At 38.7% G+C, this 26,167-nt stretch overlaps 1 protein-coding gene across 1 annotated transcript in view; it reads right to left on the bottom strand.

Annotated features, from left to right (window-relative positions):
• nbeab (neurobeachin b) overlaps positions 1-26,167 on the bottom strand; it is a 444,946-nt gene that overhangs the window by 93,404 nt on the left and 325,375 nt on the right. The gene's annotated exons all lie outside the window — the stretch shown is intronic.

The raw sequence follows: 26,167 nt of genomic DNA, 5'->3' as shown, positions 1-26,167 counted from the left end.
AAAATATGGTATACGTTACAACTAACAAGGGCTTCCATTAATGTCCAATTGGGCATCTTGGGCCCCTTGTGTCCATTAGGAGCACATTAGGGCATGACAATACACACTTCTATAAGTGTGACACTGTGGCCTATAGTGGCCGATTGTTTTCCTCTACTGGTCTACTTTCATACGGTCCACTGTGGGTCATGTGTCTGTAAATAATCAATACACACACACGGGACCAGGTTGAGAAAGGGATTCATTAGCAAGACTCTCTGAAGAGAATCCCACAGCTATCTAGGGGAAAAGATCCAAAGGCACCATGACAGGTGAAAATAAAGCTCCTGCCCCCATGGCTTTTTCTACCATCACCACCTCTTCTTCATTTTCCTTCTCTTCCTCTTCCTCAAACAACCAATTTCAGAGGAAAACGATGCATTCTCCAATACACATGCATCTTAAATATACAAAAAGATTACAGATTGGATGGCACAGAGATGAAAGCTTTCTTTGCATGCAGAGATGATGTTTAAGTGGACATTTGTGCATTAACAGTGAAAAACCAAGCGAACAAAACAACACTGGATGAGACCCAGAGATTCCCCAGCAGGCTGTATTGTCCCCGCCGCCCATCCACTGCTCATTTAGAGGGAATGACGGCGTTTGCCAGCCGGCCTGGACCTGCTTCATTTCTCCGTGGAACGGCGCTCAGTGCCGAATGTAGACATGCTTTCCAGCACAAGCGAGTCTCCAGGGCTCAATTAAAGCTGGATTACACTGCAGTATGCTCCATCCTCCAGCCCTCCTGCTCCCTGTCTCCATCAAACATCAACCCCCTTCACCACAAACAACCCCCTCATCTCTCTCAGCTTTCTCTCTCGCTCTCTTTCTCTCTCTCTCAAACACACACACACACACAGTCTTTCTTACACACACATACACAATGCCTTAGCATCAGGCTTTCCTTGACACCTTTATCGACCTTTGCTCAAACAGGCAGGATTTGCCACGCATAGGGCAGCAAGCGGAAAGGGAGTTATCCTGGGAAGGAGATTTAGTGGATCACAACATATATATATATATATATATATATATATATATATATATATATATATATATATATATATATATATATATATATAAAACTAAGCTGAGGCTATTCCTAACTTGAAAAGGCCCCTATTTTGAGTGATTTTACTACTTCAGTGTCATAAGCAATGCCAAAATAAAAAGAGCTGATAAGAACAGCTTCCCTAATAAACAGTCTGGTGCATGCAATGCAATGTGCAGTTGCTTTTACCCGTCTAAAACTGATCATTTTCTGATTACAGCACAGACAAAAGTATTTTATTCCTCTTATATTACAACAATTTGCTAGAACTAAAACTATTGATTTATTCATCAGTTTTGTTAAAGGCACAGAGTGTTTTTTTTTTCTCCTCAAACCTAAACATTAGAAATTTTATAAAAAGAACAAAAAAGAAGCAGAAGTAAATAGTTTGATGAACTATGAACTGATTCTTTAGATACATTTTACTTCTATTCAGCTTTTTTCTGTTTTGAAACTACTTATACTTTGATAGTTTGCATTGCACTGCCACTTTGATTTACCAAATCTATCTATCTATCTATCTATCTATCTATCTATCTATCTATCTATCTATCTATCTATCTATCTATCTATCTATCTATCTATCTATCTATCTATCTATCTATCTATCTGGCTGTCTGGCTGTCTGGCTGTCTGGCTGTTCAGACGTCTGATTGGTGAGGATAAATTATATGTAAATCTGTCAAAAAATTACATTTTGTCTATTTACAGATACTGTATATATTGCAGAAGTTTTGAAGCAAGTTCACTGCAGTCTTTTATACTGTAGACCCTTCTAGTGGTTCCTTCATCAGCCCCTCTGTTTCCTCTATTCAAGTTAGTATGACATAAAAAAAAATAATAATTATCTTGGTGGAAATCATGCAACTTCTTCCAGACTTCTTCCAGACAAGCTAAATAAGCTTCAAGATTTAAGTTATTCATATCTCGTATAAAGTGATTTCTTTTTAACTTAGAAGGTATATAGCATAACTTATTTTGTACATAACTTTATTTAGAATGTCCACTATACGTTGGATGATTCTGTATATGATGATTCTGTATGATTCTTCCCACAAGCCACCAGACTCGTCAATAGGAGACTGGAGTGCACACACACACACAGGTGCACCCACACACAGGTGCACACACACACTTTCAAACACAAATAACTGCTGCTAAATTATTACCACCCATATACATGTACATTTAGTATTATATAGACAAGTAATTTCTGATTTAGCTCTGTGTACTGGTCAATGCTGCACTGTTACAGTTATTGTGTCACATTGCTCTAAATGACTTTTGTACACATTTGCACATGTGCACATTCACGTGCACTTACTAGAACACACCTTAACAAAAGACACTACATAAATTGCACGTGTGTATTGGTCTAGTAGGTTTACTGTGCATTATAGTGTATGTGTATTTGCATTATAGGATATAAATTAGACAAGAAACAAGGACAGTTGCAAATAGCAGATAATAAATAGCTGGATTCATTTTTTATGAATAATTTAGAAATGCAAGACAAATCATTTCATAACCCGAAAAAGAGCACAGTCATACAGCACAACTTTTTTTTTTTTTTTTTTTTTTTTTGCAAAAGAGAATCTGTCTGCACCTCCTGCAGTGTGTGTTTGCACCTTTCTCCCTTTGACAAAGCACAGGCCAAAAGGCTAGACAACAACAAAAGATGTTGGCAGAGAAAAAAAAAAGGGGAAAAAAAGAAAGTCTATATCAGAAAAAAAATGTCACAACATCAGAGCTGGCACTTCAAAACCCAACGAGCCGGTGTCCCTGTAGACTCTGCGGTGGTTGACAAAGCACAGGCCTCACCCACACCCCCCTTTTTTGGTTGCTCATAGTGAGGGAAAGAGGGAGTGAAGAGAGAGAGAGAGAGAGAGAGAGAGAGAGAGAGAGAGAGAGAGAGAGAGAGAGAGAGAGAAGGAGGCCCAGCTGTAAGAAACAGGGCTTAATGAACCTGTCTGGCTAGGCTGTCCGCTGCCTGTCAGACGTGTCAGAGTAGTGACGAGTGTCGGGGACGAGTGCCCCCAGGTCCCAGACAGGCCTGCCAGCTGGAGAATTCTGCCCCAATCTAATCATGCTAGCCCCAGAAGCCTGAGCAATCCCAGGGATGGAACCACATGGCTGCTTAGAGTGAGCAGTTTCATTTTTTTATTTTCTTCCTCTTACGCACAAAAATACCGAAAATATTGCATTATTTTTCTACAAACAAGCATTTTTGTAATTTTAGCCAAACTAAACAAAAGTTAGACAGTCTTGACTTTTTTTTAACACATGCCAAAATTTGTTCCCAGTGTCAATCATTTAGCATTTGCTTTCCTGTAAAGCTACATGGTCACTAATAAACATGACAAAAAGGTCAATGCTCTCTCTGTTGCATCCTGGCTTTTATAATCTGCCCTGTACTGTATGTACGTATCAGTGATGGACAGTAACAAAGTTATTGTAATTAATTGCTGTACTTGAGTACACGTTTCTGTACTTTACTGAAGTATTTCCATTTGGGGAGACGTTTATTTGAACATTTCAAAGTACATTTTTAAACCACATTTTGCGAAATCAGTCGTTTCCTTTTTATTTATGAGCGGATAAAAACTAAACCGGTCAAAAACGCAGCGACCAATCAGGGTGGAGCACTCGCTCTGTTTCAAACTTGTTTTAATTGCCGCTTGGTGTATCTACTGATCACCAACATACAGTTTAGCATCAAGCAGAACATTAAGAGAGAAATAAATGAGCCCAATTTGCATGGTTTTCTTTTAAATAGTTGAAAAGATGTTGGACTCATGATAAATGTAATAAATATCAATCAGTGTTTAAGTCATTAAAATCATTCTATTAATAGATCAGTGTGCTGAGAGTCACATTCGAGTCTTTTCACATAAACTGAGTTGATTAAGTAAAGAGTCTTGTGATAAAAATGATAATAGGAACATTATAGCTATTATAAATTATAGTACTTTGGATACTTAAGTACATTTGAAGACAAATACATGTACTTTTCACTCAAGTGAAGGTTTAAAGAAGCACTTTAACTTTAACTGGAGTCATATTTACTGAGTGTATTTCTACTTTTACATAAGTACAGTACATGTGCACTTCGTCCACCACTGGTGTGTATATTGACTAGCTAGCTAAGGGAAAACACAACCACAATTTGTTGTGTGTCAATTTGTTGCCATGTTTGTAGCACGCTGGGAACAAATTCAATGTGCTATTTTTGTAGCACACTGGGATTAATACGCTACTGTAAGAACTTGTGTATGACACTCAGATGTATGCCTACAAGCAAATGTTTTTTTAGGATTTAGCATTAGCATTATAGTAAGGCATTAGAAAATAGCATTTACAGAAGGTGTCTCCAATATCAAGTTCCTCAGCTATGGTCAAGTTTTCATGAAAGAGTAGTTCCACACTTCCTTTTTACCCTGTCCCATGACTAGCCTCATTTTCTGTATTGTTAACTATAAAGAAAGACTGATGAAGAAATGGATGAGGAACTTGTTTCTCAGACATTACTAATGTAAATGTAAGTAGAAATTGCAAATGGTTAATAATATGACATGCCTTTCTTTAAAAAAATTGCTATTGATAACATATTGACGTGGTACAAGAGGATTAAAAAACACTCCAAGACTCTTGGGAGGTACCTGTAATGTCTTTTCCTATCAAGCTGCACCTCCAAGTGCTATCACTTTCACTAATGTTAGAATAATATGAGTGACTATGTGACGAAGAGTGAAAAATCCGAACGTAATGAAACATATATTTTCCATTTTCTTTTTCTGCAGCTCTCAACTTGATTTAGCTCAGAGAGTATTTAGCTGGCTAGCAGCTTTCAAAAGGGATTTCAACTGCAATCCCCACATGACTCCACTTTATCATCATTTTTTTTCAAGCAATGATATAAGGATATACTTCATAGTAGTAATGGTGCTATGCAACAACTAGAATCTAGGTTAAGACAAAAAACAAAAGGGTTCTTCTGACATCTGGGATCCAACAAATAAAACCCCATGAAGCACTTTCAGTGATAGAGACAATGACACCCGAATCATATGTGCTTTCTTCTTCCTTTCGGTAAAGAACTCTGTGCACCCATAGGACTTCTGCCTATATAAAGCAGTGGGGCAGGGGTAAATACATCAAAAGAATCTGTCATATTTAAACCGGACACCATTTTTCAAACCCGGCCCCCTGAGAAATGAGCGCAATCCTTCTCGATGTCAAATTTGTGCTGAACTGGGACAGGGATATAATTCAGCGGCGGCCGAAGCCAGCATGACTGATATATTTATAAAGGGGCTCGTCTGTTGCACTGACAACCTGCCATCTCTAGCACCTCCACCGGGCTGTCCACAGATTTGTCTAATAGGCTTCCACTGCTAAAGCTCAATGAGGGGAGCTCGCGAAGAGAGCGAGAAGTGTGCGGAGGATGTGAGAGACGAACGCTTTTCCGTTTCGCCCGGGAAATGTGACTACTCCCTGAGGAGAGAGAGGATAAAAAATATATGTGTGTGTGTGTGTGTGTGTGTGTGTGTGTGAGACTGGGAAAGTGAGAAATGCTGAGATTCACCAACATTTCCAAAACAGCCCAAAACCTCAAAGCTCAGGCTTTGAAAGATGACTTGACGCCGAGGTGCAGCCAGGCGGAGAGACAGAATACTGTAATTAAATGCTGCATTCAAAAACAAAAAAATATTGCTATCCTCAGCTAAATTCCTGGTAGAAGATATTAGCTGGGCAATCATAAAGCCTATTTGGGACTTAAATGCATTTTAAATAGGATTCTGTTATTAATCATTAAACCCTAATACGAGTTTTAGCATTGAATCGTTAATGCATTGGTTTTAGTGCTGAGACTCTCAAAGCACTCTGTAGCTAATAGTAGCTAATATTATTACATCATAACCAATAAAAGCCAATCAGGTTCTAGTATGCAAAAGCGGGACAAATAATACCAATTAATCAGTCAATGAGTGGGGCTTTGCATTTTGTACAATCTTAAGATTTTTGTTTCCTGGGGGTAACCCTAAGAAGTTCTAAGTAAAACCCTAGAACAAGGGGGTTTAGAAAGCGATGTCCTTGACCATCCAAAGAACTCTTGAAGAATCATTGTTCCAAAATGTTAACTACACTATTGAATTCAGTGCATTTTTAATTTGGATTTGATTTGGATTTGCAATAGACATTGTCTCAAAGTATCTTACAGAGGTGAAGAAGTTCTCCGAGCTTAAAGTTTAAAGTATAAAAGAGTGTATAAGTTTAGTGCCTATACATTTGTTCCCTATAATTGTAAGTTTATTCCTAATGAGTGAGCCAGTGGCAGCTGTGGTTGGGAAAAACTCTCTAAAATGGCATAGAGGAAGAAGTCTTGAGAGGAACCAGACTTTAATATGAACCCGTCCTCATCTGCGTGGCACCGAATGTCCATTCATTACAGTTTCATCATTGTTGAGGTGTACTGTTCAGTGATAGATAGGAGCTTAAATGTAAGACTGTTCATGCAAAATGAGGTCCTGAGCCATTGTAGCAGACTACTGATATTAATTACAGATCAAATCCGTCCTCAAAGTCTTCTTGAGTTACTCAGTAACTTTAGATCTTTAGGCTGATCATGTGGACCATCCCCGGCTGCACAGTGTGGACTCCAACTCCACAATTAATCCTTAATTTTTTATCCAATAAAACATAACATGTAAAAATGACAGGTAGAAAAAAACGTGAGAAGAATAGTAATCTTCTATAGAGGTAATTATTCCAAAGATGTTCAAATAGATATTTACATATAGCAATATCTGACTTGCTTATCTAATTTTTATCTTTATGCTTCATCTAGAATGTCTAACATGGTGTTTCTGACAGGACAGAAGTCAAGTAAGCTGCACAAAGCCTTACCAAGGTGTGTGTATGAGAGGCTCAGGCATGCTCAGCATGGACCAGGTAGACAGATAAAGTGAGGAAGAGTTGTGTTATAGGGGCAACAAGTCATGCAAGCGAGTGGTAAAGATGCTGGTTGTGAACAGGTGCAGTGTCACTGCGCTTATCGCCGCCTGTTGTTTGGCCCTGACTAAAGGACAGGTAGCGGAAGATGACAAGCTGTGACTAGTGCGTGCTGCTCGGTGTGTTTATCCGTGTGTGTGCCTGTGCCCTTGACATCAACATGTTTGGCTTACATAACCCCTGTATTCTTGTCAAGGCTGCCCTTTCAACCCCTGTTTCTACTTTAAAGGAACATATTTCTTTGGACTTGTTCCTTAATTAGAGCAGGATAGCGGCTTAAGTGAAGACCACTGACAGCAGGTTCGCTACAGGTGAATCGGGAACTCATAACAATCGAGCATTTAAAAAGATTTATAAATATAAAAGTATACAAGCTCATATAATAACTATTATTAGTAGTAGTAGAATTTTAATAATAAAAATAATAATATTCTTCATAATAATTATTATTACTATCATTATTACTATTTTTTATTATATAATCTTTATAAAATTATTATTATTATTATTATTATTATTATTTTATTTATTTATTTATTTTTTATTTTTTATTTTTTATTTTTTTTACATGTCAAAATGTTATATCTCATAATAAATAAGTAAATAAAATAAACATCACAGCTACATAACCTGCACAAAACTTTATAATATGAGATTCATATCTCTTATATAGATTTATATGTTATATCTCTTTTTTATAGTTATATATATTTGTACTTTTTCTATTTATTTTTTATTCTTTTTTTGTTTTTTACCCCATATGTGGTTTTGATCTAAAATTTTATCCTAAATTTCGACTTTGACAACTGTATAAGATGTTATTGGATGCAGAATCAGGAAATTTTCCCCTCACTTGAACTAGGAGACCCAAACCTGTTCCATCGTAATCCAATGCCACTGTACACAAAGCCAGCTCATTAAACATATGTTTTACATGGGATGTAGTGGAAGATCTCTTGCTATAGAGCTCTGATCTCAACCCTATTAGAATGTGAAAGTGAACACTAAATTCACCCCAGGTCTCCTCACCTCACCTACTTCAGTGTCTGACTTTACTAACAGCAAATGGGTACTGAATGATTCTAAATAGTGTAGATGTGCCAGTTTCATAATGCACTATAACTATATAGTATTCGCAAAGTTATAATACAATATGTACCACAGTGCATCATCCATCTGATGATGTTAAAACATGCTGATTCGAGGAGTCCCAGCTATACTTCAAGTCACAAGTCAGAGGTTTTTATTGCTAAACCCATTTTAAGGTTATTGTATCCATGGTAACAGCCTTATAAAGACGAATAATAAACAGATCGGAAATGTATCATTATTTATAACAGAAAAATGGAGAACCATTGACCTGCTGAACGGAAGGAGTCTCTAGTGTCTATGTATTTTTGCTAATTATTTAATTTTATTGATTTATTAACTTAGTGCGATCACACAGAAATGTATCACCTTCAATGCAATGACTATAAGTTCACTTCGCATCTGGCTGCATCACACCACCACCACGCTGATGCATTTCCTGTCATAGACCTAATGTAATAAATCAAACACTCTTTCTCGAACACATCACACTAATCCCGAGCTCACAAGCTTCCCCGGAATGTCTAATCTTTTCACTAGGCTCCTTTTTAAAATTCCAGACGACCAACACCTCAAAATCAAATGGCGCATTTCCCCATCTGATCTCCCCCGGTCCGTGACATTGGCTCTAAGGCCCTGTAAATGAGCGAATTTAAAATTCCTTCAGATACTTTGCAACCGAGTCCAGATTCTCTCTGAAGATGTCTTCGTGAGCAGGTACGGCTGAAAAGGAGACGTGGTTTTGCATAATCACTGTCACTATATATTTAGGGTGTATGAAAGAATGTTGCAGGGTGATGGGGCTCAGGATGGGGTGTTGGAAAAGGATTTTTAAGAATGCCCCACGTGAGCCTCAAAGAATGACTGCTAGCACAAGTTGACTTGAGTTGATGTATTTCTAGAAATATCAGTGTGATCTAAAGGATTCGATCTCATTTTCCTAAGTTCCCTTCTAGTATGGAGTCCTCAAACATTTGTTGATCCTTCATGTAAAAACAGGACGCACATAATGCACATGAATTTATCTATACTACTAGAGGGGTAATGGTACATGTATTCATACCGAACCGTTTCAAATTTATTTCTACTGGGCTTTTCACAACAGACATTGTCTCAAAGCAGCTTTACAGAATGTAACAGTGAAGGTGAATGGTGTGTATTTATCCCTGATGAGCAGCCGTGGCGACTGTGGCAAGGAAAAACTCCCCTAGATGTAATGAGGAAGAAACCTTGAGAGGAACCAGACTCAAAAGGGGAACCCATCCTCATTTGGGTGACATCAAGACAGTGATTATAAATCTTTAAACAATACAGAACACTGGAGAGTGAGAACTAACATGAGCACTGGAATGTAACATTATAAATAATGATCTTTCTACAGTTTTATACAGTTATTTAAGATGATGGAACCAGGAGCTATTGAGCAACTCATAAAATAGCTCAACATTTGTGATCATTACAGATCCAACAGCAGCTTTTCCATGCCAGAGCCTTTAAACACTCAAAGAGGTCCAATGTCCAAACTCTACATGAAGTGGGATCCAAATGGCTCTGTTACGTCTCTAGATGGTTCGAGATGTTTGTGGGGTCGGCATCTACTTCTTTATAGGTCCACAATCTCAGTTTCAGTAGAGGACTTTCGGTACAGTGCACATGTGAACTGAATACAATGCTTGTTTAGTCTCGGCCTCACACTTTGAGCGCAGTGTCACTGTGGCTATTCGATCCGTAACAAGATGTGTACTGTGCGTGCTTGAAAACGTAGATTTTTGTTCTGCGCATGCGCAAATTTGCTGCCACTTCTAGTCATCAACATTTTTTCCGACAGTGTAACGATATGGATTACTTTACATTTCATGTACAGCTTCAAGAATTTCTCTTAATATAATAAATTCCAGACAAAACCACTACCGAGGGAGTAAAAAATGAATTCAATTATGAATAAATAAATTGAAAGCATAAATAAATATCAATCGACAAAAAAGAACAATTGTTGCAGTATGCTGAAATAAGTAGAACAGTTAAGTGGAGTATTTTTTGGAAAATAAAATATTAAATGTTAAAACACACACACACATACTTGTATACGCATCTGTTTTACCCAATTAGGGTCGAACAAATGTAAACTATTCGATAAAATGTAAAAAAAAATGTAATTGTATTTAATCATATACATTTGTTCCAATTTAATTGATTACACAACTTAATAAATACAATAAAAAAGTGTATTGCATGAATTTGACATTTCTTTAGTTCTTTTTTGATAAATATTCTATATCTTTTTTAAACCAAGCAAGAATTTGATGTAAAATCGTTAAAAAAATAAAAACAATTTAATTGAGTGTTCAAAAATGTTAACGATAATAAACGATATTATTTAAAAAAATTATTTTGCGTTTCTTCCCTCTAAATGTACCGAAACATGACTTAAAAATTTGTGTACCGTTCCACCCCTAACTACTACACAATTACGCACAGAGCTTTTGCTTGCACACACACACACATATATAATACGAAAACAACCACCCACACACATATCTGGCTAAACAGCTTGAGTGGGTGTGAGGAACGGAGCTGGGAAGACTGAGCCTCATATTCTTTAGGGTGTTTTCAGTGAGCCCACACTAATGGCTGCTGTTCAGGGGCTCCTGCTGCTTAAGATGAGGGAAATCTCTTCCATGAAGAGCAGTCGCAGTGAGAGAGAAAGAAGGAAAGAGAGAAAGATAGGGAGAGAGACAAAGAGAGAGAGAGAAAGATAGGGGGAGAGACACAGAGAGAGAGAGAGAGAGAAAGAGAGAAAGAAGGAGAGAGAGAGAGAGAGAGAGAGAGAGAGAGAGAGAGAGAGAGAGAGAGAGAAAGAGAGAGAGAGAGAGAGAGAGAGAGAGAGAGAGAAAGAGAGAGAGAGAGAGAGAGAGAAAGAGAGAGAGAGAGAGAGAGAGAGAGAGAGAGAGAGAGAGAGAGAGAGAGAGAGAGAGAGAGAGAGAGAGCACATTCCATCTCTTGGTGACTGGAGACACGAAAAAGAAAGCGACATCAGGGACAAGACAGATACACAGACAGGGATGTTGGTGAGCAAAACAGAAAGCGACAATACGGGAGACCAGAAAAAGAAAGAGTGACGGCCAAAGAAACCAGCAATGAAAGTGTATTTCAGAGGGTGGAGGACAGCTTTAAGCTTGTTAGTGTGTGTGGGTGTGTGCAACCAAGGGAAAAGTGGGTTGCCTGATGAGCAATGAGCGCCTCTCACTTCTGCAATTAATCTTGTCTCTCTACCTGTCCTCAGCCTCGGCCCCTGTAGTACCCTACAAGGATCTATTATCCCTCCCGTCTCGCCTAGCCACACAATCCCTTTATTGCGCTACACATTTGCCTAGCCTCTTTTAATTCCGCCTGTCATGAATGGCCTATCAGCCCTCTGGTTATAGCTGTGTAAAAAAGGAGGGTACTCTATTGACACCTTCGAGGCATCTACATCATCAAATTTACACGACTCCTGCTTCTAGCATAGTGTCATCATTTTCTTTGGTGAGAGGATGGTTTCACCCTGAGGGGGCTTGTGAGAGGGTTCTGGAGGAAGCTTCGGGAGGTAATCTGGCTGTTGAGTGCAGTAGATAATTTGCACTTGATCCCCTTGTAATTATATAGTTTAAATCGTTTTACTCCGGCTAATCCTGCAGTGTGCGCAGGCGGAGCTTTTGGACGCTGCTCATCAGCAGATGTCTCACTCGGGCTGCAGGTTTGCGGAAATGGGAGGAGATGCGGCTTACTGACATAATTATTTTGACTGCAGAAGTGGAATTAAGCTGGGTAGTTTGCATATCACATCCCAACATAAGGTGTATCAAGACAGTCAGGAAATCAGCTTTCTCTTAAATACTCCTGTTAGTGTTTGTGTGGTCACGGCTGTCGATCAGGTGTACATTAGGGCACCTTGAAATGATACGATTTCCACTTCATTTAGCCACTTAAGCGTGAATAAAACCAGAAACGATCGCGTCTGAAGAGCAGAAGGAGAAAAAGATGGATGACAGAAGTGTCCATGTCTCTGCCGGCCATAGGGGACTGTCGGCCATCTTGCATGCCTGCCAAGGCTGACAGGCTGTGACAAGCTGTTTGGCATGTAGCTAGTTAACTAATTACATTGGATTACGGTATAATAACGCAAGCCGTTTTCTCCAGGGTCACCAACCTAGGCACACTAGCTCCTAAAACTATGACTTTTCCAAAAATATAAACTAGACATCCCCCCTGTGACTCAGTAGATCAAGTGAAAGACCAAGACATACTGTCTTCCCTCAAAAGAAGAAAAAAGGCCTTTCCTCTACAATACTAAAGGGGATTCTCTGGTAACAATCCCTCTCTCTATCTTTCTCTCTCCCGCATTTTCTCTCTCCCATGCGAAAAGGAAATGGCTGAAATAGGAGCACTCGCAAAGTGCAAGCAGGACGGCCAGTTCATAAAATGATTTATTGCTCATGTGAGTAAATGCTCCCTAAAGCTGGATCATAGGCATTTCCTCATTGATTGAACTATTGCACCGAAATCAGATCTTGATTAATGAGTTACTGTCGGAGGGGAAAGGGCTTGTACTTGGGGGATCTTTATTTTGCAGCTCACCAGGCTGTGAAATTCAGGGGAACCGGTATGCAAAATGCGTAGGTCTTTAAGAACGTGCCAGTTTATGCTAAGAACAGGGGAAAATGAAACAAGGATAAGCGATCGTTTGGAAAATGTAGTGTACAAGAGAAAATTATTAAATATAAAATAATATAAAATGTATTTTATATTTAAAAAAAATGTTTTTAATTTTAATAAACTTAAAAATAAATGATAAAAAATGATATATATACAAATAATCAAAAATAAAATATTGATAAATGTAATAAAAAACATTATTTATATGAGAATAGTAAAAGTACACTATTCTCATTCTAAAAAAAAAAAATACAATACATTTAATAATCTAATAGCATGTAGCTTATTTCCTCATTTTAACTACAAAGCTCAACCACACCCTAGTCGTGATTCATACATCTGTGATATCACTATGTTGTCTACATTGATAACGATGCAACTTATACTGAAGCGTTATTCCTTGTATTAGAGGTATGTCCAGAATAGACATTATGGAAATTGAAATCATAAGTTAAACATGGTCCTGGGGTACCAGTGACCAGTCTTTCTGTCCTATTCTTCATTTTGGATCTGCTATCCCACCTCTGAATGGAGTTCTTTTTAACTGGAGTCTACTCTGTGCAGCTGTGGATGGTTCCACAACAACAGCCGGAAGATCCATGACATCACTGAGCAACTCAAGAACTTTGAGAACGGATTTGGACTGTAATTAATATCAACAGTCTGCTACAATGGCTCAGGTTGCATGAATAGTTTTGCATTTTACTGCCCAGCACTATACAGCACACCTCAACAACAATCAAACTGTAATGAATGGGCATTCGGTGATGAGGACCAGTTCCCTTTTGAGTCTGGTTCCTCTCATGATTTCATCCTCATGCCATCTCAGGGAGTTTTTTCTTTCCAGGGTCACCACTGGCTCACTCATTAGAAACAGAAATTATTTGAAACAAAGTTAAAGGCACTAAACATAAACATTCTTTCATACAACTTTATAACTGATTTATCTGTAAAGCTGCTCTGAAAGATCAACACAATTAAAAATGAAATGAATTGAATTGCATTGCATTGAAATGAAATGAAATGAAATGAAATGACACTCAGAATATCAGAAAACCAGATATCAAGAATTAATCAGAATGGTATTGGGTTTGAAATAAGGAATAAAACACTTAAAGGAATGACGTGTGTTGAAATCAATCACATAAAACAGAACCAGCGGATTATTTTCCTTTAATATATTTCGTTCCTCTAATAATAACTGCCCAATTAGTGCAAAATTAATACTATTTAATGGAAGTAAATACCCAGAACAATAAATTCTTTTGGCTCATTGACAATCCAAATCTTCTTTATGGCATAAATCGGTAAGTTCTCAGGGTACCCAGTAGGCTGCGATTTATTGTATTGTATTTGAGCTTTGGCATCCAAAAAAAAAGCGCAAACTAATACTCTTACAAAAGCCAAACAGGAGAAATGAGGCATGCTATGAGTGTATTTAATACACAACAGCGCTCCTGATTGTGCCGAACAAAGTTGCTGACTCGCAACAAAAGAGGACCCAGGCTCAGCTACTTATATCTACTCGTCTACCCCAGCTCAGAGAAATAATACTCTTCAAAAAAAGAGCTCTTTAAATCATGGGGTAGAGAATGCTCTGGAGGCTTACCCAACCCTGCCTTATGCAACATTTAATTAACGGGTTTCGGAGGGCTAAAAGAAGACAGAAGAAAAGGTAGCTATGCAGAGAGTGCACTTCTGGAGCTCTGGTGCCCTTATTGTACAGAAGTCACATTGCATTAACACTGAGGGCCATTTGCAGGCCTCTCATCTCCTGGCTGGGCCTTTCAGAACAGATTAAGCTATGAAAACCCTGGAATTACTAAAGCACCTATTAGGCATTATGCTCAGCCTTTTCTTTTCGAATCCTTTTGAACAAGCTTGAATAAACTTGGGCGTTTCATTGATTTTGAGAAGAGAGGAAGAGAGGGATGGATGAAGAAACATGAGAAGTCGAAATACTTTTTCTAAAACAAAATTTCATTCCACTGACCTCATAAAGCTAAAATGTATCTACTGCATTTCACTCACCGTTGTTTCTCATTCCAGTATTGTATTCCAGCCATTCATTATTCTCATCAACAAATTGAGAAAGTTCTCTCATCATTGTAAAGATTTCACGATTAGCCCTCACAGCATGATGCCTGGATGAAAGGAGCTCCGCTCTGCAGTTTCAAGCAACACTGGCTGGGTCTTTCCCCAAATGGGAAAAAGCTTCAAACACATCAGAATGCATAGGAATGCTGATCATTGCCTTTAACAGGATTGTAGAGCCACAGCAATGCCACTCAAGATGCAGGTCGTGTGGCGTTAAACGGCTGTCAGACTGAGAAAAACCCAGACAAAAGGGCTCAGCCTCTTTTGAAGCGCCACGTTGAGGAGACAGACCCTAGTGCTAGGCTCTCAAGTATGTTTTTGAAAGCAGGCTTTTGGTCCAAAATTGGATTCCTGCACATAATTTCCAAAAATACTTTACATCAGTTGGCTTGCCATCTGCGTTTCATTTTCACTAGGAACCTTCACTTGAACTAGCTTGAGCAATACGTATGGTGGGAGGGTGGGGGTGGTGTATGTTTTTGTACATGTGTGTGTGAAAGACGAAAAATAGAGGTAAAAAAGAGACCGTGCTCCGCTCAGCTCCAGACGAGACCAGGGAACATAATGAGCTCTCGAGGGGCATCTGCACATTAAAACAGCTAACAGGGGTATAGTAGGTATCTGAGGTGTGTTTGGAAACACATTGACTACCATAAAAAAAATGCAGAGGTAAACTTCTAATTGTCCAGGAAAGGGTTTCCAGAAGAAATTCTTGATAGAAAAATATTTGTTGTTGCATAGAACCATTAAGACTTCAGAATGTAACTTATTCTCCAATCTGTTACTAAAGTAAGTAAACCAAGTCTTTTCCTATTCTAAGCATCATCATAGGACATCACATCAAAACTCTGGGGTTTGATGCTAAACTCAGATTACACTAAATTTTGACAGACTGCCATTCTATCCAGGGTTACCATCAACAATTCCACTGTAACTCTCACTGTAATGGAGCAGTCACTGAACATGAATAGAATTGTTCTCTTGACTTGCTCATTTGAGCCTTCTAAAGGGGTTCTCCTAGAAACCCCATAATGTTTTTTATGGTTTAAAGGTCCGCCAATGGAACAAGCCAAAAAATGATTCCAAGATTCTTTGGATAGACAATGTTTCATATTAGCTGTAGAAAGTTCTTCTTATTGAAAATAACAATTCTGATGTAGGGTTTTATATGTAAATCTTTAAGGGTTCCTTTAGAAATGTTACATTCTGGAAAGAACCATTAAGAATTTCCTTAGAAGGATAAACCCAACATAACTTAGGCTCTGAAATGTTATTAAGGCGTGTAAACCAAGCCTCTTTCATTTCCAAACGATAGATTATACACTCATCTTAATTTATCCTGCAAAATTGTTTCTTCCAGAATTCTTTGGATGAATGTTCCTTTATAAATTGTGCATTTTGTAAAGAACCATTTAGACCAGGGGTCACCAACTTTATCGAACTGAGAGCTACTTCTTGGGTACCGATTAATGTGAATAGCTACCAGTTTGATATACACAGTTTTTTGTTTGAAAGCTCAATTTACCTTTTATTATATGTTATTATTAATAATTAATGATATTCATCTATGTGAAGTACACTGAATTTTGATGGACTGGTATTACTTCTAAATTGCCAGAGTTACTGTAAACAAATTCAGTACATTTTTCACTGGAATGGGATTGTTATCTTGACTTGTTCATGAGAGCCTTCTAAAGGGGTTCTCCTAGAAACCCTACACTGTGTCATAGTTTTTAGTTTAATTTGTCCCCCAAAGGACAAGCCAAAGAACTTTCAAATGATCTAGATTTGGACTCTGGAAAAGATCCATACTAGCTATAGAAAATACAAAAATTAAGGTTTTTATTTGGACATTTAATGGGTTTCTTTAGAACCCCATAAAAGGGCTTCTGATACGTTCTTGTGTAACCAGAGACACTTTTGTTTTTGTTTTTTGCAACTTTATTTATAGGCAACTTCTTGTTTTTGAGTTTCAATTGAGAAGGTCCAGACAAATTTGCTAATAATAAGAACAACTCAGTAATAAATAAAGTATAATAACTGATATATTTGAGTAGTAATATGTAATAATTTTCATAGTCTCCTGGGGTTCCACAGACCCCACTTGAAAAAACAACTGCCTTTGTGGGATAAACCAAAGACCTCTTCAGAGTTCACCCTTCATAAAACTGCAAGCCCCCAAACACATACACAAGCTCACACGTCCACATCCAAACACACAAATTCTAGCGTGAAGACCCCTTAATATGACCCTATTAAAGTTCTAATTGGATTGCCGGCAGCCAAAAGGAAAGATTTGGGGCCTACTTGCCTTTACTTCCTTTTGTATGAAATGGCTAAAGCAAAAAAAAATAAAAAAAATCTAAACAAAAAAAAACAACAACGTTTAAATCAAATTGGCAAAGAATTTATTTTCCTTAAATATAACATATCCATCCAAACCCCCACACCCCACCCCCCCCACACCAAAACCCCTTGCCCAATATCCATTCGAATGTCTACAGGAATGAGCGATCTCCACCTCGGCTAGGTTCCCATCCAAGAAAACAAACATCTCCTTGTCCATCGGAGTGCCAAAATAAACCCTCCCCTAGCACCAACATCAATCATGTTAATTATGGCAAACACCATAATAACAACAATTACAATAATATCTCATTAAGCAGCAGAGAGAGTGAATGACGGGGGAGAATTAATAGCAGGCAGGTGTAAAACACGCCGCAATTATGGAACCTGAAATTAGCTCATCGCCCCAAGGCAGACGGAGTATACTGAAAGAGAGAGAGAGAGAGAGAGAGAGAGAGAGAGAGAGGGAGAGAGAGAGAGAGAGAGAGAGAGAGAGAGAGAGAGAGAGAGAGAGAGAGAGAGAGAAGGGAGAAAAAGATCTTAAAGAAGGAGCAGAAGAAGGAGACAAACTTGCAAGCGTGGGTTCACAGACTGAAAAAGAGTGGAGGGGGGTTGCAAATCAGGAAACAAAAATGTCTTAAATGTGTAAATTTTGGCTGAATAAAAAGCATAGAAGTCGAGAGGAAGGGGGGAAAGCTGCTTTTCCATGCAGGGTTGAGAGAAAGGCAGCCTGAGATGATCAAGGAGAGCCGTGGAGCTTCGCGGCAGCCGACTGGCAGTTTCCCCTTCTCCTGTCATTCATTCATTACACAGCACCGGAGTTGCGTTGAAAGCTCCTCCTCGCCTTGACCCATCATATTCCGGCTTCTGTAAACGGCTAATCCGCCTTCGTTAGACGGCTGTCGACATGTTTTGCATGCTCTCAAGCTCCAGTCATTTTCAAACCTCGCTCAAAGGGAGCCAAAGTCAACTGCCACTGTCGTGAAAGCAGTGGGATTTCAAATCTTAGGACCTGGTTTCTCATATTTAATATGTTCAGCTTTGATTAGTTTCTTCTGGACTTTTCTAATTTATTACAGACTCGCCTTCTAAATAAACAAAATGCATAATACACTGAATGAAATTAGCACAATGACGTTGCTTGTTGTCTTGTCTGGTTTATGCTGATGCCCCAGAACTTTGCACTCATACTGAACTCTGAACTGAACTTTTCAATCAGTAGCTTTGTTTTAATTAAAATATTGCCAAATACTTATATACTTTATAGTTTATACAGTACAGTACTGTAAATTGCTCTGTTTTGTAGTGTAATTTCATATATTTTAAACTAATCACAGTATACTACCCCATGAATCACCATTCTTTAAGATTTCTGTTTTTCAAGTTATTTTCAAGTTACAATAAGGTCATCGGAATGCATCTCTATATATACACACACTATACTGAAACACCTGACCTTTCCTGCTATATGTGGTTCTTTTCCAAACTGTTACCACAAAGCTAGAGGCTCTTAATTGTACACAACGTCTTCAAATGCACTATAGTGAAACTTTGCATTTACTTGAACTTGGAAACCCAAACCTGTTCTAGCATGGTGATGCCCCTGTGCACAAAGTGAGCTCCTTGAAGATCTGGTTTACATGCTTTGGAGAGGAAGATCTTGACTAGGCTGCTATAGAGTTCTGATCTCATCTCATGGGATGAATGTGAACGCTGACTGCACCCCAGGTCTCCTCACCTACATTAGGACCTGCCTTTCGTAATTCCTTTGTGGCTGATTAACACAAATATCCATAAACACATCTGCAAAATCTAGTGGAAAAATCTTCCCAGAAGAGTGGAGGGAATTTTAAGAGCAATTTGGGACTACATGTGGAAGGCGATGCTCAAAAATCACATACCAAACTAATGACTAGGTGACCCAATACTTTTGCCAATTTATTGTATATATATATATATATTTAGTAGGTTCGATTCCCGGTCAGGGAACCATCCCCAGCCACTCTTAGTGCCGGTCCCAAGCCTGGATAAATTGGGGAGGGTTGCGTTAGGAAGGGCATCCAGCGTAAAACATGTGCCAAATCAAACGTGCGGAGGATTCGCTGTGGCGACCCCTAACGGGAGAAGCCGAAAAGAAAAGAAAGATAAGCTATAAGTTCATTTTAATGAGATGTTGAGATTTTGCAATAAAGTTATATTGACCATGCATTCATACATCATTAGTATCTGCCTGGTCATGGTCGCAATGCTACTTGTTTGTTTGCATTTTTTAAAGAAGAACCAAATAAATGTGTTAAGTAATGTTGCAGGCAGTTAAAAACTAAAATTAATACATGCACGAGTTAAATTTATGACAAATAAAAATCTCTATTTAATAAAGAAAAGATTTATAGAGAATTAGACAGGAATATAGACAATATCTTAATAATACATATAGTAATTTAGATTTTTGGGTGAGAAACAGAATGACTTGAGATTTTGTTTTGAAAATTGTACATCTGTGTTAATCTCTGTGGTGGTCACAGGGCCAATCAGCATAGCATACACACTGTGTTTAACAGTGTATTAATTGATCATTTATTTTACTGTAAGCAAAATTAGGTTTCATATTGAGTAACATACGAGCAAGTGATGGTGCCAAATCAGGATTATGTATTTTGGTATGTAAAATGGGATTAATACTTCAAGCAACCACTGGTGATTACATTACTCACTCTCACAGCTGTCACATTTCATAAGATGGATGAGTAAAATTGTGTAACATGAATGCTAAGACTTTTTTTTTCTCCAATTGATGAAAAACATAAATCCCGAGGATCTAAAAACAAGTGCGAGATTAAACAAATATATCAGCTCATGCTTAAACTGACTTCCATTAGTTTCTTTCCAGCATGCAGAGCACTTAGGAAGCTGCTGAAGGTGCAGATGCTGACACTGACACTGCTGAATGTTTTATCACGTCAGAGCTCAGGTTGAACAGCATGGTTCTTTTAGCCGGAGGGCTGTTCCTCAGCCCCACAGAGGCCCTGAGGCAGACTTCCTCCAGCCCTTTCCGCTGTTTTTTTTTTACCGTGAAGTGCATGGCTGCTGAATTTTGATTACGGTGTGCAGTTGGCCAGGGGGAAGATGGCGTGAAAGTGGGGCTCTTTTTTACAAAGCAAAAAAAAAAGGGTGTAAAAATACCAGAGTGGGTCTTGTGTTCAATTCTGGGTGCTCTCGTTTTCGTGCCATTCGTGCTCATTTGCCCGAAGGAAAGTTCAATACAATCCAGATTTGTGGATAAAATGGAAAAAAAGGCAAAAGATTTTGGAGACTTTGAATTCTTTGTGATTCTGAAGAGACGACATTACGTAATTAATATCTATTAAAAACACACTATCATATGTGTTGGTATTTATTGTAATGTCTGGTGTAAAGTTTCCTGTAAAAAAAAAAAAAAGTGCATTTAACATTTAACAGAAGGAGTTTCCAGTGTCAATGCTTAGTAATACTCAAAGCTAAAGCTGTCAATTGATGTTTCCTGAAGTGGGATGTTTTAAAGATGGATTGGTCTGGACAAGCTTCTTTTTTATGTTTTTGCTTACGTATAGTTAGTGAGAGAAAAAAAAGATAAGCTACTATAGCATACTGTAAGTGATAACACGCTTCTTCTTCTTCTTTCGGCTTCTCCCATTAGGGGGCACCACAGTAGATCATCCGTCTCCATACCCCCCCCTGTCCTCTACATCTGCCTCTTTCAAACCAACTACCTGCATGTCTTCCCTCACCACATCCATAAACCACCTCCTTGGTCTTCCTCTTTTCCTTCTTCCTGGTGGCTCCATCCTCAGCATTCTCCTACCAATATATCTCATGTCCCTCCTCTGAACATGTCCAAACCATCTCAGTTTCGCCTTCCTCACTTTGTCCCCAAAACGTCCTCCATGCGCTGTCCCTCTTATAAACTCATTTCTAATCCTGTCCATCGTCGTCACTCACAACGAAAACCTCAACATCTTCAGCTCTGCTACCTCCAGCTCCACCCCCTGGCTTTTACTCAATGCCAGTGTTTAAGTTCAACCCAATGGTGTTTTATAGGGTTGAGGTCAAAGCTCCATAGATCTTCTACTTTAAGCCATGTGAAGGTTTGGATCTCCTAGATTAAGTAAAGGGACGATATAATGCTAAAAGAGACATCCCAGACAATTGTGTGCCTCCAACTTTGTGGCAACATTTTAGGAAAGAACCATATATTTTACATAGTTTAACATTAAATGGTAAAACGTAGGAAGTGCTGTTTAGTAAAAACCTTTCATTGTAACCTGAGGGTTAATTGTTGCCATAAAAGAGAAATACATCACTACAAAATGTACTTTTGTAGGAAGATTACTCAGTTGCACCACTTTATTGTTGGTGATCTTCCAGGTCAATATCACGAAGAGCAAAAAGAAAAAGATCAGATTTTTGAATAAAAAATAAATGTGAAAACTGCTCTTAAAAGAAAGAAAACGTTAACATGATGCCCTGCTTTCGCTAAAAAGGTCGTCTACTTCTTTCTGTGCCGATTTCCTTTCTTTTCCAGCATTGCAACAAAAACGACATGCAAATCGGGGCCCTGAGATTTATATATAAAACCCAATTTCGAATTCTATCCGAACCACTTTGAAATCGAAATCCTCCAGGAAAATGACACCCGCCTAAATCCACCCTAAAGGTATCAATCATTTTAACCTTCATTGAGGTGGCGTGTCAGCTTCACAAAGGCGCTCATATGGTGGTAATGAGCGTGTAATATAAGCGGCTGGCCACTAGGCCCGCATGCTGCAGCTTGGTACAAGCGGAGTGGCCGAGTCTGGAGCTGTCTCTCCACATCACTCATAGTCAATCTGGAGGAATAAATATTAAGGTGTGTTCACGACAGCCGTAATCACTAACCATAACACGAGGCGAGATGGAATGAATATTCATGAATATAACAAGCAGACAGAATTGAGGACTTTTTTCTTTTTTTTTTTGTGCCAATTAGTTATTTCTGTCCGCCTACAGGGAAATGACAAATCCTTCTGCAATGTTTTTACGAATTCAATCCAACAATAGTGTTTTATACCTTAGCAAGGAAACTTAAATATCTCTGGGTCATCTCGCCGAGTATCCCTGAAAGTGTAGGAGGGGTTTGTGTGTGTGTGTGTGTGTGTTACTAATGGAAATGATATATGTCAATATGGCCATGTCGCCTCCCACGTGTCCTCCCATCGTGCTAAACAAAGGAACCGGCAACTTATGAACTGCCTGCACCACTCTGGCGAGTCCATAAAACAACTGGCTCTGGTCACCAGGGAGAACCCACCCACACTGCCCCGCCTCCCCGCGATGCCGCCCCTCTCGCACAGGACCACCAGATGACACAGATGGGGCGAGGGCAAACAAAAAAAAAAGGTGGTGGGGGGAAAACTCCCTCTGTAGTGACCCAGATCTTTTCAAAAAGCCATTCACGCAACAAATTGGGGAAAGCTGGGGCCTTGCAGCAACACTAAAGCTCCTTGCTCTTTTAATAGCCAACCTCACTGCTCGCTATAAACGCAGACTGATTTACGAGGAAGTTTAAAGAAAAAATATGCAAGGCAGGCTATTTAGGATGTCAGCGGCGCGTTCTTGACGTTATTGCCGACCCTTTTGAGGTGAAAGCAAAATACAAGCATTGTCCTATGAATAAATCGCCTTGTAAAAGTGTTTTGTGATTTGATTTTATTGGGTTTTTTTGTTTTCTAATCGTTCTGTAGTCATTGATTTTACCAATATCATTTGTACACCTTAAGTGCAATACGCTAAAAAGCTGATTATTGTTTTAATTGATCCATTCGTTGAATTATTATTACAATTATAATAATAATTATTACATTCTCATTTCAGTAGAAAGCAAAGTAAAAAAAAAAAATAGTATAGCTGAATAGTTCACTCCAATTAAAGATGTTTATGTTGCTTTCTTGATATTTATTTGGGCATTTGTTCATTTATTTTGATTTATTTTCAATTTAATTCATTTAACTATTCTTTTATTTTCTCCAATGTTTCAAAAGGCACTCATTAAAAAAAAAAAAAAAAAAAGGATTTAATCTATCAGATATTTTAATGCTCTGCTCCACGTGACGTTCAGTTCACGATGCTAAATTGTGCTTTTGGCTTGATTTTAATATGTAATATTTCTCATATTGAACATATTTCTCTCATAAAAAAATACAAGCCAAATCAACTGGACCTTATTAAGATGAAAATCCACATGATCTTCAATCCTAGATGATCATTCAGATTATTCATATTCTATATTCCCAATTCATTGTTATATCATTGTTATACTGTTACATTTATTCATTTGGCAGATGCTTTTTTGTCCAAAGCGCCTTACAGATGAAGAATAAAACATCATGAGAATGCAATAAACATGTGACAAAGTTATACAAGGTTGAAAGTACCAAAAAATCCCCTAAACTTAGCTAGACGCAAAAACAGAAAGTCAGCAAAACAACCCACGATTTTAAATGATAACTATTTCCAATTTGTTTGTAAATCGATTAGCTCCCCCCCCCCCCCCTTTGTATTGGTTTATTATTAAAAAAAACACAGCCGCAACTCTCCAAGATGATAATAAAAAAATAATAAATAAATTATTACTACTATTACTACTACCAACACTACTACTACTACTACTACTAAATATTATTATTGTTATTATTATTATTATTATTATTATTATTATTATTATATAGTTATAGTAATTCTTCTTGACATTTTTAGCACTATAGTCCACATGAGTGTCGATCTCAGTTGATAGACAACTGACTACAGATGTTTTTAATAATTTAAAAAAAAATTGTATGTATTTATTTCTCTTTAGGCGTCGAAACACCAATTCGAACTTAAATTCTATACATATTCAGCACTATAATTCACACATCTTTCATTCCTGGATGACGCCTCCTGACTATTTGATTTCCCCCGGTTATTCAGTAGGCACCAAAAAAGCCAACCGAGTGAAACCATCTGTCCCTTTCTTGCACTTTTCTCCTCATACTCCTCATACTTCAGTCCGGGATGATAACGCGAGTCATTATTCTTTTGCACCATTTTCAATGTTTTGCTCATTTGCTTTCTGTCGCCTGTCTCACTTTCTCTTCTGCAGCTCACTGGCTCCCTCTCCCTCCTCCTGACCACCTTTCCCTCTTTCCCTCTCTCTCTCTTTCTCTCTCTCTCTGCCCCTCCCCTAACGCAATCTGCATACAGAGACATTTGTCATCATTAGCCCTACTCCGACAGTTGGCACCCGGCACCTCAGATCTCGAGAACTTGCAATTATGAAGCCTTCATCTCGTATTTGGGTTACATGGCCTAATTTCATCATGGGCTTCATCCGCCACCATTTCATTACCCCCAAACCCCCCAACCTAGTGCAAAAAGCAACCTCGTTCTCTTTCCCTTTCTCTTTCTCTCCTCTTTTTTCCTTTTGTTTTCCTCCTTCCACAAGCGGCTGTTCAGAATGGGGCGGCGTTTATTAATGCAAAATGCATTGTCCACGCCGGGGCTGTTGCAAAGATACGTTCGGTTTTGCGTATCATCGGGTCAGTGGGCCGATGATTACAGACTCAACCTCTAGACACAAGCCGTCTCTCACGCACATTAAGATTAATCACACGGAGCTGGGATTATTGCACCGTCGAACAGTTTTTTCCACATAATGCTAAAGCTCGAGAAAGATTCTTTTTTGATTTTGCAATAATAATAAAAAATTATAAAAACTCAAATCAAGATGAATGAAATCTATGCAAATGTTTGGTGTCATTTATCAGGGAAGCCATTGGGGGCAAAACAGGACAGTGCTGCGATTCATGTGACGCAAGTGAATCTTTCTTTCCTCTCTCTTCGCTTCTCTCTGAGCACTTAAAGAGCAGTAAAGTTAATTTGTGTTCTCAAGGTTGGGGTTTATAGAGGTGGTTTAAGCACATATGGCTTTAGCTTGGCGAGCTACTCCGAACATTGCTCTGGCCTCTGAAAATGTGCGCCTCGGGCTGTTTTGTTCCCGGCTACCAACCACCCCATGGGAGGAGGTCGCTAATGCGGCATGGAAACTAAAACAAATGGAGGGACTGGATCCGAAGCGTGGAAGGTAGGGGGCTGACAGGCAGGAGGCACAAGGAAATTAACTGGGAGTCCTGTGGTGCGGCCATATTGCCTGGAATAACCGAATTCGCCTCGGCCATGAAAAAACTCGATGACAATTCTCCCATCCAGTCACAGCTAGTTGAAAAGAATATGTCATAATAAGTGTCTGTCTTGTATAATGCGATCTCTCACAACGCCGGGGCTCCATGCTAATATCGCCACTCTCAAACAACGAGGCCCTTAATCTGATTTATATTCCAATACGCCACTCCATTAAATCCACTTGATAATCTGTGCTGTGACCTAGCGACGCCTTTTGGCGACGATCCATTTTTTTTCCAGCACAAAGAAGAAGAAAAAATTAGGACGATGGGACCGGCACAAAGAACCGTCCCTGTGTGATGATGGAATATTGCCACAATGACCTCTTTTTGTCACTGAATAATAGGATTATTAACACGGCCGTGTTCAAAATGGCTATTAGCTTCAATTAGATGGACGACGACGGCAGCGAAAAGCTCCGGATACGTTTTAATCCTTCCGCGGTGAAAATTCGACCCTGCGTGGGAATGCTGAAGCGTTCGAACACTCGGGTCGACACTGGATGTGTAATGCACGTGCGAACGATGGACTTTTTTATAGAAATTGTACAACTAGGTAGTAAAATAATGCAGGACAGACATGGGGTTGCAATTTCGCGCT

This window comes from Silurus aristotelis (assembly GCF_946808225.1).
Source record: "Silurus aristotelis genome assembly, chromosome: 8".
Lineage (NCBI taxonomy): Eukaryota > Metazoa > Chordata > Actinopteri > Siluriformes > Siluridae > Silurus > Silurus aristotelis.
Note: the sequence above shows the minus strand (reverse complement) of the source record. Positions and strands in the feature narration are given on the sequence as shown.